General features: G+C 47.3%; 1 long non-coding RNA gene across 1 annotated transcript; it reads right to left on the bottom strand.

Annotated features, from left to right (window-relative positions):
* Window positions 1-6,774: 6,774 nt before the first annotated feature.
* LOC131484550 (uncharacterized) lies at window positions 6,775-14,840 on the bottom strand. Its single transcript, XR_009248289.1, has 2 exons — window positions 13,820-14,840; window positions 6,775-13,585 (listed from the first exon to the last, which is right to left on the bottom strand). It is a non-coding gene; the product is annotated as an uncharacterized LOC131484550 (long non-coding RNA).
* Window positions 14,841-19,454: the final 4,614 nt, after the last annotated feature.

Genomic DNA, 19,454 nt, shown 5'->3' with positions numbered 1-19,454 from the left:
TTATTATTGAAAGACAGAGAGAGACAGAGCATGAGCAGGGGAGGGGCAGAGAGAGAGGGAAACACAGAATCCGAAGCAGGCTCCAGGCTCTGAGTTGTCAGCACAGAGCCCGAGGTGGGGCTCGAACTCACAAGTGGTGAGATCGTGACCTGAGCTGAAGTCAGACATTTAACGGACTGAGCCACCCAGGTGCCCCCCTCGTCAAATTTTTTTCTAAGCATTTGGATATACTTTGAAATATACATGATACACATACACATAGACATCTCGATTATTTCAAGGTTTTCTGTTTTTGTTTATGCTCAAGCGAATAGCAATATTGTATGCATCATTCTGCACATTACTTTTTTCATTTACCAAGACAAGTTAGGAGTTTATGTCAGTACATACTTCATTTTTTATTTTTTTTTTATTTTTAAATTTTTTTAATGTTTATTTTTGAGACAGAGAGAGACAGAGCATGAGTGGGGGAGGGGCAGAGAGAGAGGGAGACACAGAATCTATTTTTTTTTTTTCAACGTTTTTAATTTATTTTTGGGACAGAGAGAGACAGAGCATGAACGGGGGAGGGGCAGAGAGAGAGGGAGACACAGAATCGGAAACAGGCTCCAGGCTCCGAGCCATCAGCCCAGAGCCTGACGCGGGGCTCGAACTCACGGACCGCGAGATCGTGACCTGGCTCAAGTCGGACGCTTAACCGACTGCGCCACCCAGGCGCCCCCATACTTCATTTTTTAAACAGTTTCCATATACTCAGAGTATAAAATATACATATCGTGGTTTAAAGATGAACATTTAAGTGATTCCTAATTTTGTTCTACAAAGAACATTTCATTTTTTTTAATTTATTTTTTTTAATATATGAAATTTACTGTCAAATTGGTTTCCATACAACACCCAGTGCTCATCCCAAAAGGTGCCCTCCTCAATACCCATCACCCACCCTCCCCTCCCTCCCACCCCCCCATCAACCCTCAGTTTGTACAAAGAACATTTCAAATAACATCTTTGCCTATATTTCTGTATGCACATGTGTGAGATTTACTAATCTGGATTTTGAGAAGAAGTGGCACCATCAGATCAATAGTACCCACACTTAAAATCATAATACAAGTGTCACATTTTCCTCCAAAGGGACAACTTACCCCACCCCCCAGCAGTGTATCAGAGCGTTAAGGTCGCTATTTTCCCATCCCTTCACCGATAGTTGAGATTAATGAAGTTTAACATTTTTGAAATCTGACGACTAAAAAATGGTATGTTGCTGTTTGTCAGAGCCTTCTACTGGAAGCTGGTGGGAAGATCTCTCTTCTTTCTGGCACAGCCCTGAGAGCTGCGGATGTACTAACACCCAAGAGGGGAAGGTGAGTCCCCAGGGTGGCCACTCCCAGAACCCAGTTGTTCCCTCTCTGCTGTCTCCACCGTCAGCTTATGAGACCAACACTTTCCCCTTGGAGGCTCAAGCTAATTAGAACTGTTCCTGTTACTTTCAGCCAATAAACTGAACTCCTGATTAAAATGTGTCATGACTGTTGTGTCTGTCATCTTTGTCCCTGAGCTCACAAGGCAACTGATAAGTCTCTCTTTGCTCCTTGCCTTTTCTCTTCTTTCCTCTTCTCTTTCCTTGCTCTCCTCATTCACACATCGCTCACCAGAGGCACCACATTCAGCGGTCCAGCTCACAGTGCAGACTTTTGAGGGGAGGGCAGAGCAGAGCAGCAAACAAATCCACCCGCAACAGGCAACAGGCAACAGTGGAAGGAAGGAGAGCATTTGCCTGGCTTCCTAGTCGGACTCTTCACAGAATGAGCACAGGCACTCTTAGTACCCAGTTTCTCTGCTTTGGTCTTGTCAGAGATGGCCAAGGTCAATGTTAACAGAGGGATCAACTCCTCTGTTTTAAGGGAGAAATGAAAAAGAGGAAAAGGAAGCGAAAGCAGGATTGAAAAGATGCAGTAGAAGAATCTGCCCTCCTTTTTGTTTTTAATTATCATACTCCCCAGCACTGAATGAAAACCATTTTGTTGAAAATCTACATTGCAGTTGCAGCTTTAGTGACAGACACAACACAAACACATAAACACAGGCTGTCAATGTTCTTTTGATGGTAGCGAGTGTTTATTGTTTTATTTTATTAACAAGAGTGAGAACAAAGTGCTAAGCTATATCCAATCTAAAATAAAAGGGGGGCGCCTGGGTGGCTCAGTCAATTAAACATCAGACTTCTGGTTTCAGCTCAGGTCATGATCCCTGAGTTCAAGCCCTGCATTGGGCTCCGTGCTGACAGTGTGGAGCCTGGTGGGATTCTCTCTCTGCCTCTCTCTTTGCCCCTCTCCTGCTTCCACACTCTCCCTCTCTTAAAATGAGTAAACTTTAAAAATAAAATAAAATAAAATAAAATAAAATAAAATAAAATGGAACCTTTACTCCCACAGGGACATCATCTCCCAAGTTTGTAAAACTCTAGGGCCTGGTCTTCCCCTGCCTGAACTAACACTGAAAGCAAGACGCCATCAAGTGTGTCTCTGGTTGACATGACCCATGGTGCTAGAGATCTGAGCAAAAGTCCTTTCAGATACGAGCTCACTTCACCCTGGAACAATTCTGAGAAGTGGAAATGGGATAGAGACGACACCACCATGTCAGAAAGCAGGAACCCTGCAGATCAAGGCTGTGTCCTTCAAGGTCAAACAATGAGACAGAAATGAGACAAAAAGCCTTCCCTCCCAAGCCTGTGCAAAACTGCGGGAGAAAGGCTGGCCAGCCGGGGAGCTTTGGTTGGGGAGTGGAGAGAGAGACCTGTGCCCCCAGGACAACTGCAGGGTCAAAAGGAGACGTGGGAGAAGTATTCACAGAATGAGAGGCTGCGAGAAGAGCCACATCGCTTCTCACCCCATCCCAAGAAATCTTCAGTAAAATTAGCCCCCTACTCTACATTTGCTAGCAAAGGATTTTTTTTTTTCTGGAAGCTGGTAAAGGGGCTAAATTTTGCATTGCATTTGCTGGGGTCAAAATAGCCAACTCATGAGCGAGAGAAGACAATCTGTGTATTCTAGACATCACATCTATTCTGTCCTGCAGTACCCCCAGATCTAGAATGGTGTCTGGCATGTAGTGGATGCTCAGAAAATATTTCTGGAGTAAACACATACAACTCAACTCTTCACATGCACAATTTCAGCCACACCCACCACTGTGTCGTCCTCCTTCAAAGTCTGGTTCAACATTCACAGAGACTCTGCTGTGACTGACCCACATCCTCACTCCCAGCACTCAGCACCGGGGTTCTGCTGCCCCAGGGAGGTCGTGTCCGCTGTCCACTCCGTGCTCAGGGAAGGGGTACTGAAAAGATGTGTCCTAAGGAAGTTCTCCAAGCTCCTCCAGTGAGAGCTGCCTGCCTGCCCCTTCTGCCTGTGGCCAGGGCAGAGCCATGGCCCCAACCATCCATCCATCAAAGCATGGCCTCAGGTCTGCCCCCTGCTGTGGAAATGGAGAAACTTCACCCAGAGCACCAACTCCCATACTTCTCAGAGCAGCAGCCTGGCTGATCACCTTGCTCTGTGCTAGCAGGGAGCCTCGGCATTCCGGGCAGACTTTAATCTCTCAGCCCGTTTGTTCATCTACAAAGGAGAAAGTGGCTACAAATACCCTTCTTGCTCACTTGACAAGGACATGGTAAAAGTCAAATAAGGTCAGACATGTGAAAGCCTCTTGAACTCTGTAAAGCCCAGGCCAGGTGTGGCATTGCCGTTTAAAAAAAATTTTTTTTAATGTTTACTTATTTTTGAGAGAGAGAGAGAAACAGACAGAGTACGAGCAGGGGAGGGGCAGAGAAAGAGAGAGAGACACACAGAATCCGAAGCAGGCTCCAGGCTCTGAGCTGTCAGCACAGCAGGGTTAGAACTCACAAACCGCTAAGATCACGACCCCAGCCGATACCGGACGCTTAACTGACTGAGCCCCCCAGGTGCCCCACGGTGTTGCCATTTTTAAACAACTACCTTTAATTCATAGACCCAGGGCAGAGCTGACATCTCCCTTTTCCTCCAATCCTCTAGTCCCAGGCCCCTTGGGCTACCTGCTGGGCCTGGATGTGACACCCTGGCAGACGCTGCTGACCAGAGGACAGCCCTGGTTCCTCATTAGCTAGGTCTCACGACCAGAAGCAGCAGCCTGTCCCCACCCAGGCGGAGAGCCACTAGCATGTGGAAGGCCACACTAGCTTGGGTCAAATGCCTGCTGGCCTGAGCCAGAAGCTGAGGGCAATCAGGGACAGAGCTTGTCTTCCCAGGTGACCTGAGCCCCAGGTGAGGTCCCAGGGCAGGGTGAGGGATGCAGAGACTGTTCTTAACATGGTCTCAGACAGAGGAAAATCCCCAGGCCCTGGTAGGCTGCAGCAGTGGGACACCCCAAGGGTTGCCAAATTTAGCAAATAAAAATATAGGGCAGACATCCAGTTAGACTTGAATTTCAGATAAGAATCACATACTTTTAAAATGTAAGTATGTCCCATGGAATGTTTGAGATATACTAAAAATTATTTGTTATTTATCTTGCAAATTCAACTGGGCATCCCATATTTTACCTGGAAACATTACCCTCTCTGAATTCCCCAGGGCTAAAAGGGCTCAGGGAGTCCCGTCCCCCCCCCCCCCCCCAGAGCCTGCAGCTACAGCCCCCTGGCTGCTCTGGGAACTCTACTGAGAGGCCACTTCCTGGCTGTCTTCCAAGACCGTGTCCTCACTTCCTGAGTGGCGACCCATGCAGCCCAGCATTGGGTGGCAGAAGGATCACGACAGAGGGAAAACCCAAGGGTCCCCTCGGGTCCTTTTACCTGTGAACTTCCGTGAGACAAGAGTAACGTGTCTCCTTCACAGGGCCTTGTCACGGGCAGGCAGGTGCCCTAACATTACACCATGCCCTCTTCCTGTGAGACTACTGTCGCAGGGGCCGCACCTGCCTTTGCTCAGCTCTTAAGTGTAGGGGGCCCCAGAGTGCCTCCCTCTTCCCTGAGCCACTCATCTACTGCCCTGCTCCGGTCACTGTCTATCAAGACTTCTGGCCCCCTTTACCATAGAATTAGCATAAACGATTTACTCAGAGGTGACGCCACCCCAGGAGCTGCTGTCCACAGGCGGACCATCTGCTCTCGACTGAACTGCAGAGAGAGCCTCCTAGCTGCCCTGCTCCAATTCCCTGCCACGCCAAAACCAGGGTCCCCTGCTTAAAATCTCTCAAGGGTTTCCCATTGGTCTCAAGATAAAGTCAAGACACCTTGTCTATCTTCTGCCCCCATGTAGACGTATTTCTTGTTGTACTACAAACCAGCCAGCACCGTCCCTCTTCCCCAGCTCACTGTCCAACCAAATGCCTGGCAGTGCCCTTGCCAGCTCCGCCCCTCCCTCGGCATGCCCCAGTCCACCCCAGCCCTCAATGCCCCTCACTCATCCTTTTACAATGTCTCTCCCTGTACAGTGGTGATACTCGTCACCCTTCCAGGCTTCGTAGGGTCTTGGAGAGAATCAAGTGAGAAGAGGGATGTAAAACTATCTTGTGAGCTGGAAAGTTTTGTGAGAGGTAAAGAACAGAATGGCAGTTGGGTGGTGTGGAAGAGCCTTGCAGGCTGACTTCGGACGCCCACAAGAAGCACAGGGGACAACCAAGTGAAGGCACCAAGGAAATTATGGCAATCTAAGCAGGGAGGTGTGGGTGGATGGTGCATAGTGTCTGCGTGGAATAGCCATAACCCATGCATGAGGTCTGGGCTTCAGAGGAACCCCTGGAGAGGCAGGGTTGGTGATGGGAGTGCAGGATAGGGGGGCTTTGGCCCCTTCCTTCCAGCTTAGCAGGATGAGTCATCCGAATGTACCGGCCCAAATCTCACCCTCCTCCACTCGAGGCTGAGCTGAAATGGTCCAGAGGATGTGCCCAGAGTGTGGAGACAGCAATGCAGAAAGTGAGTCACAGAGCTGAGTCAGAGCCCACTCAGCCCTTTTCAGGGCTCTGACGAAGGCTGTGCCAGCAGAGAGGTATTCTTCTAGCCTTGCCCCTTTCCAAACACTATACACACACACACACACACACACACACACACACACACACACACACACACACACACTACTCCAGATACATGAACTCACAACATGCTTCCCCTGACTGCTAGCCTCACTTATTTCAAAGATGTAGTGAAATCCTGGGTCTCCCATATAATGGGCTTTCTTCACTCTATCTCTCTCCCATTCATTCATTCGTTCATTCGTTCATTCATTCATTCATAGTTCAGATACCAGGGATAAAAACCCAGTTCTTGTCTTAAAGGACCTCTTTACCAGGCAGGGGAAACAGTGTCCATTCAGGCCCTGCACTGCAGAGGAGGGGGAATGAGGGAGCTGGGCCCCGACACAGCCCCTCAATGTTGGGATGGGCCAGGAAATGACTGCTCACCATCCAGTCCCAGGACTCCCAAGTCTGGGGCCCTCTATCTCCCAATGAAAGCAATCGGCCTAAGGATGCATCTACACAGATTTAAACAACATTCTTCTTCTCCCAGTTAATATGGAGACATTTACACACGCAAGCATAGCCTAAGCTAACTGCTACAAAACAGGTTCTTGTCTGATCTGTCCGTTTTCAGTGTGAAGACTGAATTTTGGCTTTGAGTCTGTAACAGAAAGAGCCACCTGCTTATATCAGAGAATCTACACTATCGGAACTGGGAGGAGTTAGAAGTCCTCTCCTTCTAGTCTGTTTCTTTTACAGAAATTGAAACTCAAATCCAGGGAGGAGAAAGGAAGTGGAGTTCTTTGACAATTTCCATCCATTTTCCAGTATTTAAACAAACATAATTTTTGCTACAAAAATAAACCACATTACAGAAAGAATGACAAAGAAAACCACATTAATCCCAACACTATAATATAACCATTGGTATCATTTTGCTGCTATTTCTTTACAGTTTCTTTTCAGACAAATGTAATCATACGTGCATATAACTGTGTGAACTACTTTTTTCATTAGACTTTACCTTCTAAGCATTTTCACCATGTTACTAGAGTCTTCATAACCATCATTTTTAGTGAGCATATAATATTCCCTCAAAAAAAGATGGTAGTCATTTTTTCCCACTTACTACTTAACCGTTTCTTTACTGAAAGGCATTTAAGTCATGCCCAAAGTTTCACTCTCCTAATGCTAAATATTACTTTTTCACTTACTTATTTGCTTGGGTCAGACACACACTCCCATAAGCGGAATTGCTCTGAGGCAAAAAGCATGAACATTGGTAAGTCTCCCAGGACATAATAACAAATCGCTTTTTCTAAGACCGTACTCATTAACACAAGGGTCTACTTACACTGCATCCTCGCCTTTCATTGCACATCATGGCTTAAAGTGAAATCATAACTTGTCCATTTCAACGAATGACCAAAACATAAGCGTTCCAAGCTTCTGGCCCACCAACTCCCCGCTGACTTTTGGAAATGACAATCAAGTGTGTACGGACACACACAAAGATGTCCCCTGAAGAGCACGACAGTGTGATATGTACAAGTGTGTCAGAGTCTATGCAGAGGCACGCCGTGGGGAAGGACTTCTATATTTTACTTTGCACACTTCTCTGTTGCTTTAATTCTTCACAGGGAGCGTAGTACTTGTATAATCAGCACGATGACAAAGATCTTTCCGGATATCTCGGAGAGAAAAAAAGCTTGCAAAAACTAGCACCTCCTTTTAATCTGTTGAACCAGAGTGCTGGTTCAGTGCATGCTAAGCCTTACCCAACCTTGACTTTTCTGTCAAATGGTGGTGATACTATTAATGAATGCCAGGATGACACTACTAATAACATAGGCTATTGTGTCACTTCAATGAGATCATCCCTATAAGACTGCTTAGCACAATGCCTTGCATTTAGTAAGTATTAATAAATGTTAACTATATATTATTCTTTTATTCTGACTTGTCTTTTAGTCCCCTAACCCACAACCTTAGCCACACTTCTTACCACTTATTCCCACTTAGCTCCCAGGCCCCAGGGAACAAAGCCCATTTGAAGCCACATTAGCCACATACCTTTCCTGAGAATTCTGTTTGGCAAATCATAAGCCATTAACCCAGGAGCAGTGCAAAGGCATAATGAGGGAGGGAACCAGAGGCGCATGTACGTGTGTGGGCAGCGCACTTGAGCACGAATGAATGCCCATTCCATTCCAGATGGTGACAAGGACGCACAGCATTTGAAAATGGCAAAAATGAGAGCACTTATTTTCAGTAGAGCAACAGCTGGGGGGAAAAACACCCAGAGAAGTAAAAATTAAGAGTATCTGATTTTTTTAAGAACTGAAATCTCAAAGCACCCATAACGCTTAGAATCTCAAATATCTTATGCTTACTTTCAGGGAAAAAAAAACAACAAAACAAAAATCATTTTTAGAAAGAAAAGCTGAGTAGAAGGGCACTAAGCTAAGAGGCAATAACAGCAGGTGAAGTTCAGCAGAAGGGACCCTGCAGTCAGACCACTGGGGGCCCAAATCCTGGCCCTTCCACTGGCCTAGCTCTGTGAACATGGCCAACTTAATTTATTTCTGTGTGTCTCAGTTTCCTCACGTGGAAAATGGGGATAATAAAAGTACCTACTTTTCTAGTAGGGGGTTGTTGTGAGGATTAAGAGAGTTAATATGTAAAGGCTGGCCAGGTACTATTTTTGTATGTGGCTGTGTGTCTCAGCCCCTACTGCAGCAGCCGGCCCCCTGCCTGGCAAACCCTATGGTCAGTCAGGGAACCTCTGTGAGGGTCCCCATCCGTGGATGTGTCCATGGAAGGAGGGCCAGCCCCCATCTGCAGGCAGAGTTTTTGCTTCGGCTCAACCCCTCTGGAGAGAGTGGTCCAGTGAAAGAACACCCACCCTGCTGGCCTTTTTGCAGGCGCCAGGCTTTGACAGTCTCACAGAGATGGGGGTGGTGACTGGGTCAGGGGTGGTGGAGGGGTCTTGCAGTCAGGCCCAGGGAGGCTGACCTTGAGGGTTGTTGCTCCTAGAACGACCTCTGATTGGATTGCCTAGGAAGGCACTAAGGGCCTCCCGGCAGCTTCCGGTGTGGAGGTCAAGCTGCTGGCAATCCAGACACCAGGAGGAAAGCAGGCAGGGCTTTGGGGGAAAGGGGAGCGATGGAGGGGCTCGTGTGGGAAAAAACAGAGGGGGAGGGGGGAAAAAGGGAGGGTTAAGAGGAAGGCAGTGGGTGGAGGAGGAGGCTGGAGGCAGCGGGGAAGGCAGGAGACCAAAGTGGGGGAGGGGATATTGAGAGGGGGGAGGGAAGGAGGAGGAGGAGGTGAGAAGGAACCAGCAGGGAGGCAAGCGGGCCGGAAAGGGCGGCCCCGCCGTCCCATCTGAGTGTCTGTTTACTGAGCAGCCCCCCTTCCTCAGCAGAAAGGCAGCCTCGGCCTTTCTGGCCTATTCTGGCCTTTTCTGTCCTGATTGCATCCACACGCGCCTCCGACGCACTAGTCAGGCAGCCGCTGGGGAGGACTCGGCAGGAGCCTCAAATGCCACCTACTCCCCGGCCTCTCTCCCAGTTGATGCTTCTATTTTAGGCACCACATTATTTCCTGCTGTGATTTTTTCAGCCTTCTAATTCGGGCTCTGAGGTAAGCCGTGACATCCGCTCCGGCTCCCGCAGCCTCCCCCCTCCCGCCCCCTGGAAGCGGCGATGCGACCCTTCCCTGGGCGGCCACCCCTGCGCCCCGCGCTGCGCAGCACCGGGGACTTCAGGGAGTCACTCAGCCACAACGGCCCCAAAGGAGGCTTTATGAGGAGGGCTTTACACCCCCCTCCTCCCCACCCCGGGACCGATGAAAGGCTCGCTAGAATAGATCTCTAGGCAAGGGTTTAGAAAAAAATGACAGGGACCAGGTATAAATTATGCCACTGGGTCTCGGTAGATGCTTGGGAATCGGTGGTTTTCAAGTCTTTTTTGGACAAAAGCCCCTTTGAGAATCTGATGAAAGCTATGCACCCTTTCCCCAGGAAGTGTCCTCAATGCAACCCCACCCCCCCCCCCCCACCCCTCCACACACAGACCCTGAAATTCTCTCATAATGTCAGGGTCCTGTATGCCACTCTAGGTGTCCAAAGACCCTAGGTCAACAGCCCAGCTCAGAGGTCCCCATAGAGCATCTCATAGAGCAGCTCCTCTTGCCAGTTTCCTCCCAACCAGACTCACTTCTCCCTTCTTCCTTTTCTCTCCTCCTCGGTGATCTGCTTCTTTATATTTAATCAAGGTGTGTTTTTAAAGGCGGCTTTGTATGTGCAAAGATTTCACCCCCAAATGAGCTAAGGGAGGTCAGACTGTAAAGTGCTTACTTGGGGTAGTGGACTCGCCCCTCATCTCCGGTCTACTTTATTTCCTGGGCCCTGTCTAAGTGGTGGTAGGAGAGACGTGGCACTTGGACTTGAGCAGATTTGCACTGGAATCCAACACCTGGTAGCTTTGTACCTTGACGTCCCTGAGCCTCCATTTCATTTGCACAGTGGGAACTCCATTAATAAAGTTTCCCTCACAGGACTAAGTGAGGCAGTGCAAAGGGAGGCAGCTCTCAAAGGTATTTCTCTGCCAAGGGAGGGGCGGGGTCCAGTTTACTTCTCAGTCACTCAGACCTCGTCTGCTGCCCTGCAGACCAGGCAGCACCCAATAAAGTTTTTGTTTTCATTTTTAATGCTGATGGGAAAAATGAGTCCTAAATAAGGAAGTGACGTGAGATAGCTCCAGAATGATGAGTGAGAAGTCAAGAGCCCATCCCCAAGCAAATGAAGCAGCCAGCATGGAAATCAGCCTTTGTAATCTGGCTCTGGATTCAGAAGCTCTCCTTTTCCCACACCTGTTAAAAGGGCCCCTCGTTCTCTTCCTCTCTCTACGGAAGCCTTCCCTACCACCTACAGACCTGCCTCCCTACCCCCCCTTCCTTGGTCCCTAAGGTGCCCACTGTCGATTGTCTTAGTTTCTTCCCCCAGCCCTGTGAGATGCCTCTACAGTGCCAGAGTCACCTCTACTTCCTAAATATGCGTTCTCAGTGTGATGCCCTCCTCAGTGTCCAGTTCCAGGACCTTTTCTCAGTTCCCTGTTCTCTTGACTTCTGGACCTATTTCCTGACATTAGACACGGCTCTTCTCAAGCTCTCTTCTCCTGAGCTTCGACAGCGATACCCCAACTTGGTTCTCTTTCTGCCTCTCTGATTGCTCTTTCTCTACATTGGCTCTCTTTCTCCTCTGCACCTTTCTAAGGGTGGCTATGCCCAGGGCTCATCACATTGCCATCAGTTCCCCCACCCTTTGCCCTCTGCCCTTTGGTGGCAGTGATGCTGGTGGTTTCAGCTATCTCATCTGCACTGCCAGCTTGAGTGGCAATCCCAGCTTCACCTGCCGTTGTCATCTCAAAATCAACATATCTAGAAATGAATTCTTCATCTTCGCCCAAGTCAGCTTTCCCTCCTGGCTTCCCTTTTCTGTTTGGGGTATGACATCCCCCTGGTCACCCAGGCACAAAGGTGCCATCAACTTTGACTCTTCTGCCTTCTCCTCCCACCTCCACACCAGCGCCAAATCTTGTCCATCCCTTTGGGATCTCTCTGGCATCCATCCCTTCCTTCCCTTTCCCACTTCCGTTCACTAGATCTCAGCTCTGATGGCTGCAGTAGCTTCCTGGCTACTTTTTCTACCCATAGGTTCTCCATTCTTTATAATAGGTCAACTCTGGGGCACCTGGGTGGCAGAGTCGGTTAAGTGTCTGCAAGATCATGACCTTGAGGTTCGTGGGTTCTAGTCCCACGTCGGGCTCTGGGCTGACAGCTCAGAGCCTAGAGCCTGCTTCAGATTTCTGTGCCTCCCTCTCTCTCTCTGCCCCTCCCCTGCTTGCACTCTGTCTCTCTCTCAAAAATAAATATTAAAAAAAAATTTTTTAAGTAGATTAACTTCTGAGTCAAGACCCATTTCCATTATAGCTTTCTCAACCATCTGAACTACTTTAGCTCATCTTGCCTGTTCCAGTCACTTTGCCAGGGCATCTGATCTTGCCAGGTATCTCTCCTATTGTTATTTAGCATCTCACATTTTTCACCTAAATTGGAAGCCCCTAGAGCTCTTTCTCAGCCCCTGATCTGAGCTCTCCCAGGACCAACCAGGACCCCTGGTGTTGCACCCTGGCACTTAACACGAGTGCTTCTGACTCCTCAGTGTGTCCCCTATTTGGTCTGGGTCATTTCAGCCCTCTTTTTTATGAACCAAGGAATGCCCTTCACCATAAAGCAGAGAACCTAAATTCCAATGCCCAGAGGGACCAGCAGGTCATGAAGACAGGCCAAGTATACAATGACAGGGTGATGGGAGATGGCATCTACATCCCGTGTACCCAGTTGGAGGGGTGGCTGCTACTCGGTCCTCCTTCATTGCCATTGGGCCAGGTACAACTAGATTTTCCAGCTTTTCAAAAGAAACAAATGTGGATTTTTATGGAAAATTTCCCAACTTTTAAAACACTGTGCAAGCCAAACACAACACCACCGCAGGCTAAATTCGGCCTGTAGGTAACCCTGGACATAAAGGTTTTCTGCATCGTAATTATTCTTGACATGGCAGAAAGCACTTTGGACGGGGAGCATCTAGTTACAGTTGAGTCGGTAAGAAGCTGTGTGACCTTGGGTAAGTTACCTCCTTTGTCTGGGCCTCAGTTTCCTCATCTGTACACGAAGGATCCTATTAAATGATCCCCAAAGCCTTTTCAACTTGGTAATTCCGTGGTTCCTCAGTTCATCCTGAATGGTGGGGGAAATGCCATTGAAGTAAATCGTCTGGTTATGAGATTTACCATAAATACACACTGAACATAGATTACCACATTTGACAGAACGAGAATACAATAAGGCATTGGTTAACTGAGATTCTCCAAGGTTAACTGGAAAATCCCCTTTTAATCAAGCTTATTGTTGTAAGACTTTCTAAAGTACTGGCCTCCAGTTTCCTGCCTTTCTAAGCACAGGAGACGCAGCAATGCTGGGTGAGGGGAACTGATGAGTCAATGTCTGGGGGCGACTCTGCCACCTGGGCTCTGCGGGCGGCAGCTGAGCAGGCTGGGAGGTCTCTCAGGCCACTCCCAGCCAAGGAGCTGCTAACGCTCAAGGACCAGTGGCTGAGGCCAGAAGATAACTACACTGAGGCCTCACAGCTTCTTTGCAAAACTCGGACTCCTGGGAGCAGACCGCAGCTGTAAGCTGGGAATTAGTTGAAAATTGGCCCTGCCTGGAATGTATGTCGAGGCTGAATGTCATGAGCTCCTTCCCACCAAAAACAGTAAGAACTTTGCAGCCCAGCAGATCTTAGCCGGAATCCAGACTTCCAGTTCTTAGCTGTATGACTTCAGGCAAACACCTTAGGCTTTCTAAGCCTTAGTTTCTTCATCTATAAATTGAAGAGAACAACAGCCTCTACTAGAGTTGTTACAGGACTAGGGAAATAGCGTCCGCTAAGTGGCTCACGTGGTGTTTGAAGTTTACTAAGTGCTAGTTAAATGGAAATCATTATTCTATTAGGAAGTAACACCTTTTATCATTTTTTAATTTTTTTTTTAATGTTTATTTATTTTTGAGACAGAGAGAGACAGAGCATGAATGGGGGAGGGGCAGAGAGTGAGGGAGACACAGGATCAAAAGCAGGCTCCGGGCTCTGAGCCATCAGCCCAGAGCCCGACACGGGGCTCGAACTCACGAACCGTGAGATCGTGACCTGAGCTGAAGTTGGACGCTCAACCGACTGAGCCACCCAGGAACCCCACACCTTTTATCATTTAAAATCCACTCTGATTCTTTAGTTTTTTTCTTAGTAGGGTTAGAAAGTAAATACCAGTCACCTACTTTCCACAACAGACATTTGAGAAACCAACTGTTTACAAGATTAGATGTTGTCTCTAGCTCCCTCCTCCCTTCCATCCTGCCCTGTCATCCTGAAATAGTGACACCAGCCTTACAATCAGAACCAACACTTCCATCTTGCAGCCACCATACTAATCACTGGTTCAGTCAAGAACATCAATAGATGGAAAAGTTTGGTGAGAGCAGTGTATTCACAGGCTTAAAGTATCTCTCCTTAAATTACTTGTTAATGATAAAGGGAAAAAACCAGTAACTTTGCAGTGGAGGAACCTGGCAGACACCTCCTTAACCAAGTTTTTGAAGTTAATGTCACCAATACTGGAACAAGTAGACATCACGTGGTTCCCAGTAGGATGCACTAAGAAGGATACAGCATCACTTCTCTGAAACTCCTGTCCACAAACACCTAACCTGAATCTAATCATGAGAAGACATCACACTACACAAAGCTGACGGACATTCTACAAAATGGCCTATACTCTGGAGAAATATCTATGTCATGGAAGAGAAAGAAAGGCTGAGGAACCGTTCTGAATTTAAAACCAAGGGGATATGATAGTTAAAGAGGAATGTGTGATCCTGGGTTGGATCTTAAACTAAAAAAGTATTATAAAGAATATTATTGGAACAATTGGATAAATTTAATACATATTGTACCTTAAGTATTGATGTAAATTTCCTGATTTTGATTTTGTGTAAAAGAATATCCTCGTTCTTAGGAAATTCACCGTTGGGGCGCCTGGGTGGCTTAGCCAGTTAAACCTCCAACTCTGGATTTCGGCTCAGGTCATGATCTCACGGTTCGTGATCTCATGGTTCCCCACGTTGGGCTCTGCGCTAACAGCATGGAGCCTGTTTGGGCTCTCTCCCTCCCTCTCCCTTGCTCGTGCACACCTGTGCGTGCTCTCTCTCTCTCTCTCTCTCTCTCTCTCAAATAAAGAAAATAAACAAAAAAGAAATTCACACTGAAGTATTTAAGGGTAAAGATGTACAATGTGTGCAACCCACTCTAAAATCACTCAAAAAAAAAAAAAGAAAGAAAGAAAGAAAGAAAGAAAGAAAGAAAGAAAGAAAGAAAGAAAGAAAGAAAGAAAGAAAGAAAGAAAAGAAAATCAGTATAAACATGGAAAAACGCAAGCCAGGAGAAAGTATATTAAATCAAATGCTCACATCCGGTGAACTTGAGAAAACAGTACACAGGAATCCTCTGTACTAGTCTTGCAGGTTTTGATCAGCTGAAATTATTTTAAAATTAAATGTAAGAAAGAGAAAACAGCCAGAGGCGGGGGGTGCCAGGTACAGAGCCTTACATGGTGAAGTAGAAAGAGCCGTGACTTGGAGACGAGGTTCAAACCCAGCTCTACCAACTGCAAGATACTTAAAATCCCTTGACTGTGTCTCTTCACTCCAAAATGTACGTAATAATAATGCCTTGCTCTTAGGGTTATCGAGAGGACTAAATGAGGCAGTCTATGAAAATCTGGTGCATGCCAATGTATTATTCTCATATTCTACAAGTATATGCTGCTAAGGGTCCTGAACTGATAAATACAAGCAGAATTCTTACCCCTACACAGCTTTTACTGTAGTCAAAAAGGTGGCAGATAAATAACCAAAACAGGCAGACATATAATTACAAGTTGCCATACATTCTATGGGGGTCATGGAGTTGTGGCAGGAGAACTGGGGGACCGTACCGCATACGGGGGTGCAGGGTTAGGGAAAGCCTTAGTGAGGAAATGGCACTTAAGCTAAGACTGACGAACTAAGAGGGAGGGGTTGACAGTCAGTGGTGGGAGCAGCAAGGGCAGAGGCCCCGAGTGGGCAAGAACTCAGTGCAGGCAAGGAACTGTGACATTCTCTCCTCTGTGAGAGCATTTAGAACTCCTTGAAAGCTCCTTGAGGTGAGGGGCAGTGGAGCACGCGGCACAGATTGGACCTCCATTAGTGTTTGATGAGTGAACAAGGGAATGGGTATCCCTTGGTTTCAATATTTGCCATGAGGAGATCTACCCTTTCCCAGCCCTTCGCAGTACCCTGTAACAGAAAGGAAGGTTTCTTTTGAACTTGCAGCTCTGGCATTTACCCCTCTGTGGGCAATTTGCTTAGATCACAGAGCTGGAAGGGACCCCAAAAATCCCACGCTCCCACCTCTCGAGTTGGAAGGAAGGAGCAGAGGTCCAGACTCAGGACAGACTTGCCAGAACCCATAGACCCGGTTGGGGGCCCAGTTCTGGTGCCTTCCCCAGCCCCTCAGCCTGCCTTGTTTATTTGTTCAACAAGTTTGTTTCAGCCATGGCACAGCCTGTTCTGACACTGGAACATTTATGAGATGAGCCAAAAAATCACAGAAAAATGGTCTGCTCTTGGAGCTAAGGGGCGGGGCAGCCAGGGTGGGAGACAGGTTTCAGGCCAGCTCTGGGGCAGAGTTCTGGCTTATCCTTTGCTGTCTTTTTCCCTTCTGCCTTGGGAACCAAAGGGACTCCAGTGGGATTTCCCGCCTCAGTTTCTCCAGGACCATGATGTGGGAAGACTAGTACATTCGACCATAACATTTCCAGTTCTCACCTCCACCCTCATTAGCTCCATTCCAAAACCCAGCTTCCACCCACTGAGTTCATGCCACAGCCTGATGCACCCGATCAGCCCAAGGATGGAGGAGGTGCACAGTAGTGGCACTGACCTGCCCCCTCTGCCTGCAGTGTCCTCTTTCTCTCTGCTTGGGGACTCTAGCTTATCCTTCCAAATGCAGCAGTCATGCCGCCATCTCTAAAACGAACTGACTCCCGACATAGTCTGCTAGCCACTTCCCAAATTTTAAAAAGCCCAACCACGGCAAACGAGATAGCCGAGATGCTGATTTCTTTGCTTTTGTCTGACTGGATAGCTACTCGGTGTCGTAATGCTAGTTCTTATCTTGTGTTGATCAAAAGCATTCATTTGCAGTTACATAAATAATCAATTACCAAAAACTTAGAAGTGAATAATTAATAAATGCAGGGGCTTTTTTGGCTGACAACATAATTTATTGAAACCTTAATTAAGCCTAGGGTGGGAGAGGGGATGGGGCTAGGATGACAAAAGGAGTCCGGATGGTAAAAAGGTGACTCTAAGGTCCTGTGCAGCCCTTTGATACACATGGCTGCCTCATTTCCCCCGAAGGCCTGGTACATAGTAGATACTCAGAAAGTATTCGTTGAATGTATGAGTGTGTGAGGATGATGACACTCCCTGGCCCCTGGGATCATTCCCCTTCTGCCCTTTTACTCCAGGCAGCTCCCCAAGAAGCAGAGTCTGGCCAGCTGTGGGAGGTGCTGTTCTCCTTCACTTCCAAGATTAGCTCAGACCTTAAAAATCACAGCACGGCGCCTGCTCCTTTCATGCCAAGGAAAACAGTAGATGTCAGAAGCCTCCTTAGGTATCTGGAAGAGAACAGCTCCTTCTGCTCCCTCCCTTCCTTGTATGAGGTCATTGAATCAGGATGACAAAGCAAACAGTGACATGTGTTAGGACTTGTTCCTGCCCTGATTCCAGGCTTCTCCAGCCCCTCCCTCCTCCCAGTCTTCAGAATGGCAGCCCTAGGTGTGGACAACTAACTGAACTAAACTCAGTCCTTGGGATCCTGGGAAATGGGTGCTAGTTAGGAAGCATCTTCTACAGTAGTCAACAGAAGGTCCTGGAGAAACCTCAGTAAAACAGGGAACCGGGATATTAGCACCACTGGACACTTGCACAGACGTTTCCCAGGCTTCAGTGTGCTCTCATCTATTCTCATTTGAGTTACGGAAAGCAATACTTCTCCGACTTTGCAGATGAGAAAACTCATTTAAGGTCGGCAAGTTAATCAGGGCTACGTGGCTTGAGGGTCACAGAGCCAGACTTGAAATGAATTTTATGACTCTAGTTCCATCTTCCCACCTCATGACAATTCCTTGACCTTCAGTCATTGGTACACCTGCTTCATGCTTTTTGGCTATTGCATGCCACCATACTATTATTTACTTAACAATTTTCTTCAGATAAACTCAAAAAATGGACTTCCTTCTAAGCAACAATATGTATGCACCTGTATATATGTATAAATAATATATGTATATGTTTGTATGTGTAACTGCTAAAATTAAACATTTTTATCCTCATCCCCGAAAGTCAACTCCTAGATAACACCAGGGATGCCAGTGCACTCTTTGAGAAACTGTCCAACTGTCTTCCATCAACCTTGCATTACTAAGGACGGATCTTCACAGGCTGGCAGCCAAGTGGCTGCCCTTGTTGAAGTGCCCCACCAGTGGGATGGCTCAGGGCTCACACTGTTGTTAGGGCTGTGCCTCAAAATCACAGAGTTACTAAATCATGGAGGATAAGAAAGAGATCATGGAATCCAACTCCCAAGGGGCAGGGCCTTCTGCCAGTCACAGCCCTAAAGATGAAAGGGGGCACCATTCAGAGACATAAAGATGAATCAGAGGTAGTCCTGACTGCTAAAAAAAAAATTTTAATGTTTATTTTTGAGAGAGAGAGAGAGAGAGAGAGAGAGAGAGAGAGAGAGAGAGATCACAAGCTGGGCAGTAGCAGAGAGACAGGGGGATAGAGGATCCGAAGCGGGCCCCACATGCTGACAGCACAGAGCCCGGCGGGGGACTCGAATCCACGAACTATGAGATCGTGACCTGAACCGAAATCAGATGTTTAACCAACTGAGACACCCAGGTGCCCCGGTCCTTGCTCTTAAAAACTCAGAGCTGACAAACATAAACAACCGAAAACTAGAAGGAATAAGCAAAGGATCTAGAATCAGAGAAACTCTAGACTTGGTTCCACCATGAACTTGGCATGCCTTTGGGCAAGTCACTTCTTGTTTCTGAGCCTCAATTTCCTTAAACAGAGATGATAACATCTCTTCTTTTTTACCTCTTAAGACTAACAGAAGATTCATTTTTTTTTAAAACACATCAAAACATCAAGCTGTGCCCCTTAATCATATACAAATTTTATTTGTCAATTATACTTCAATAAAGATGGGGGAAACGGGTGTGAAAAGTCCTCTGTTAAAAAAAAACAAACCATAAAGCTGTAATATAACGTGTAAGTACTAAATAGACAATGCCCAAACTCCTCCATAGAATTGGCATCACTGCTGGAGAATGACTTTCTCAAGGTGAAGTGAAGCACCAGCAACGACAGGTGGGGAAGAGATTTGGAGAGCACCATTTGAGCCTTACCAGCATCCCTGACTTCCTGCTCTCAGATCGTGGGCCCAGGAAAACATTGGTGAACTGAACCAGCTCGCTGCACATATCTCTTGCAGAATCTTTATTTTCTTCTCTGATTTGTACTCTTTCTTCTGCTTTGAAACATTTTCTTCTGGCTTTCTGCCCAGCGTGCAAGTTGACTGCATAGTAATGGGTCTCTACTGCCCTCTTGTGGCTGTTCTCAGACACAGCTGCATTGACTTTTGAAGGGGTGTGCGTGACAGCCTGAGGAAACCAGAGCCAACCCTCAAGAACAAGATTTTCCAGGGCCAGTAGAGGACTTAAAGC

The sequence above is a fragment of the Neofelis nebulosa genome, chromosome 9 (assembly GCF_028018385.1).
Source record: "Neofelis nebulosa isolate mNeoNeb1 chromosome 9, mNeoNeb1.pri, whole genome shotgun sequence".
NCBI lineage: Eukaryota > Metazoa > Chordata > Mammalia > Carnivora > Felidae > Neofelis > Neofelis nebulosa.
This window is presented reverse-complemented; position numbering and strand designations above follow the sequence as displayed.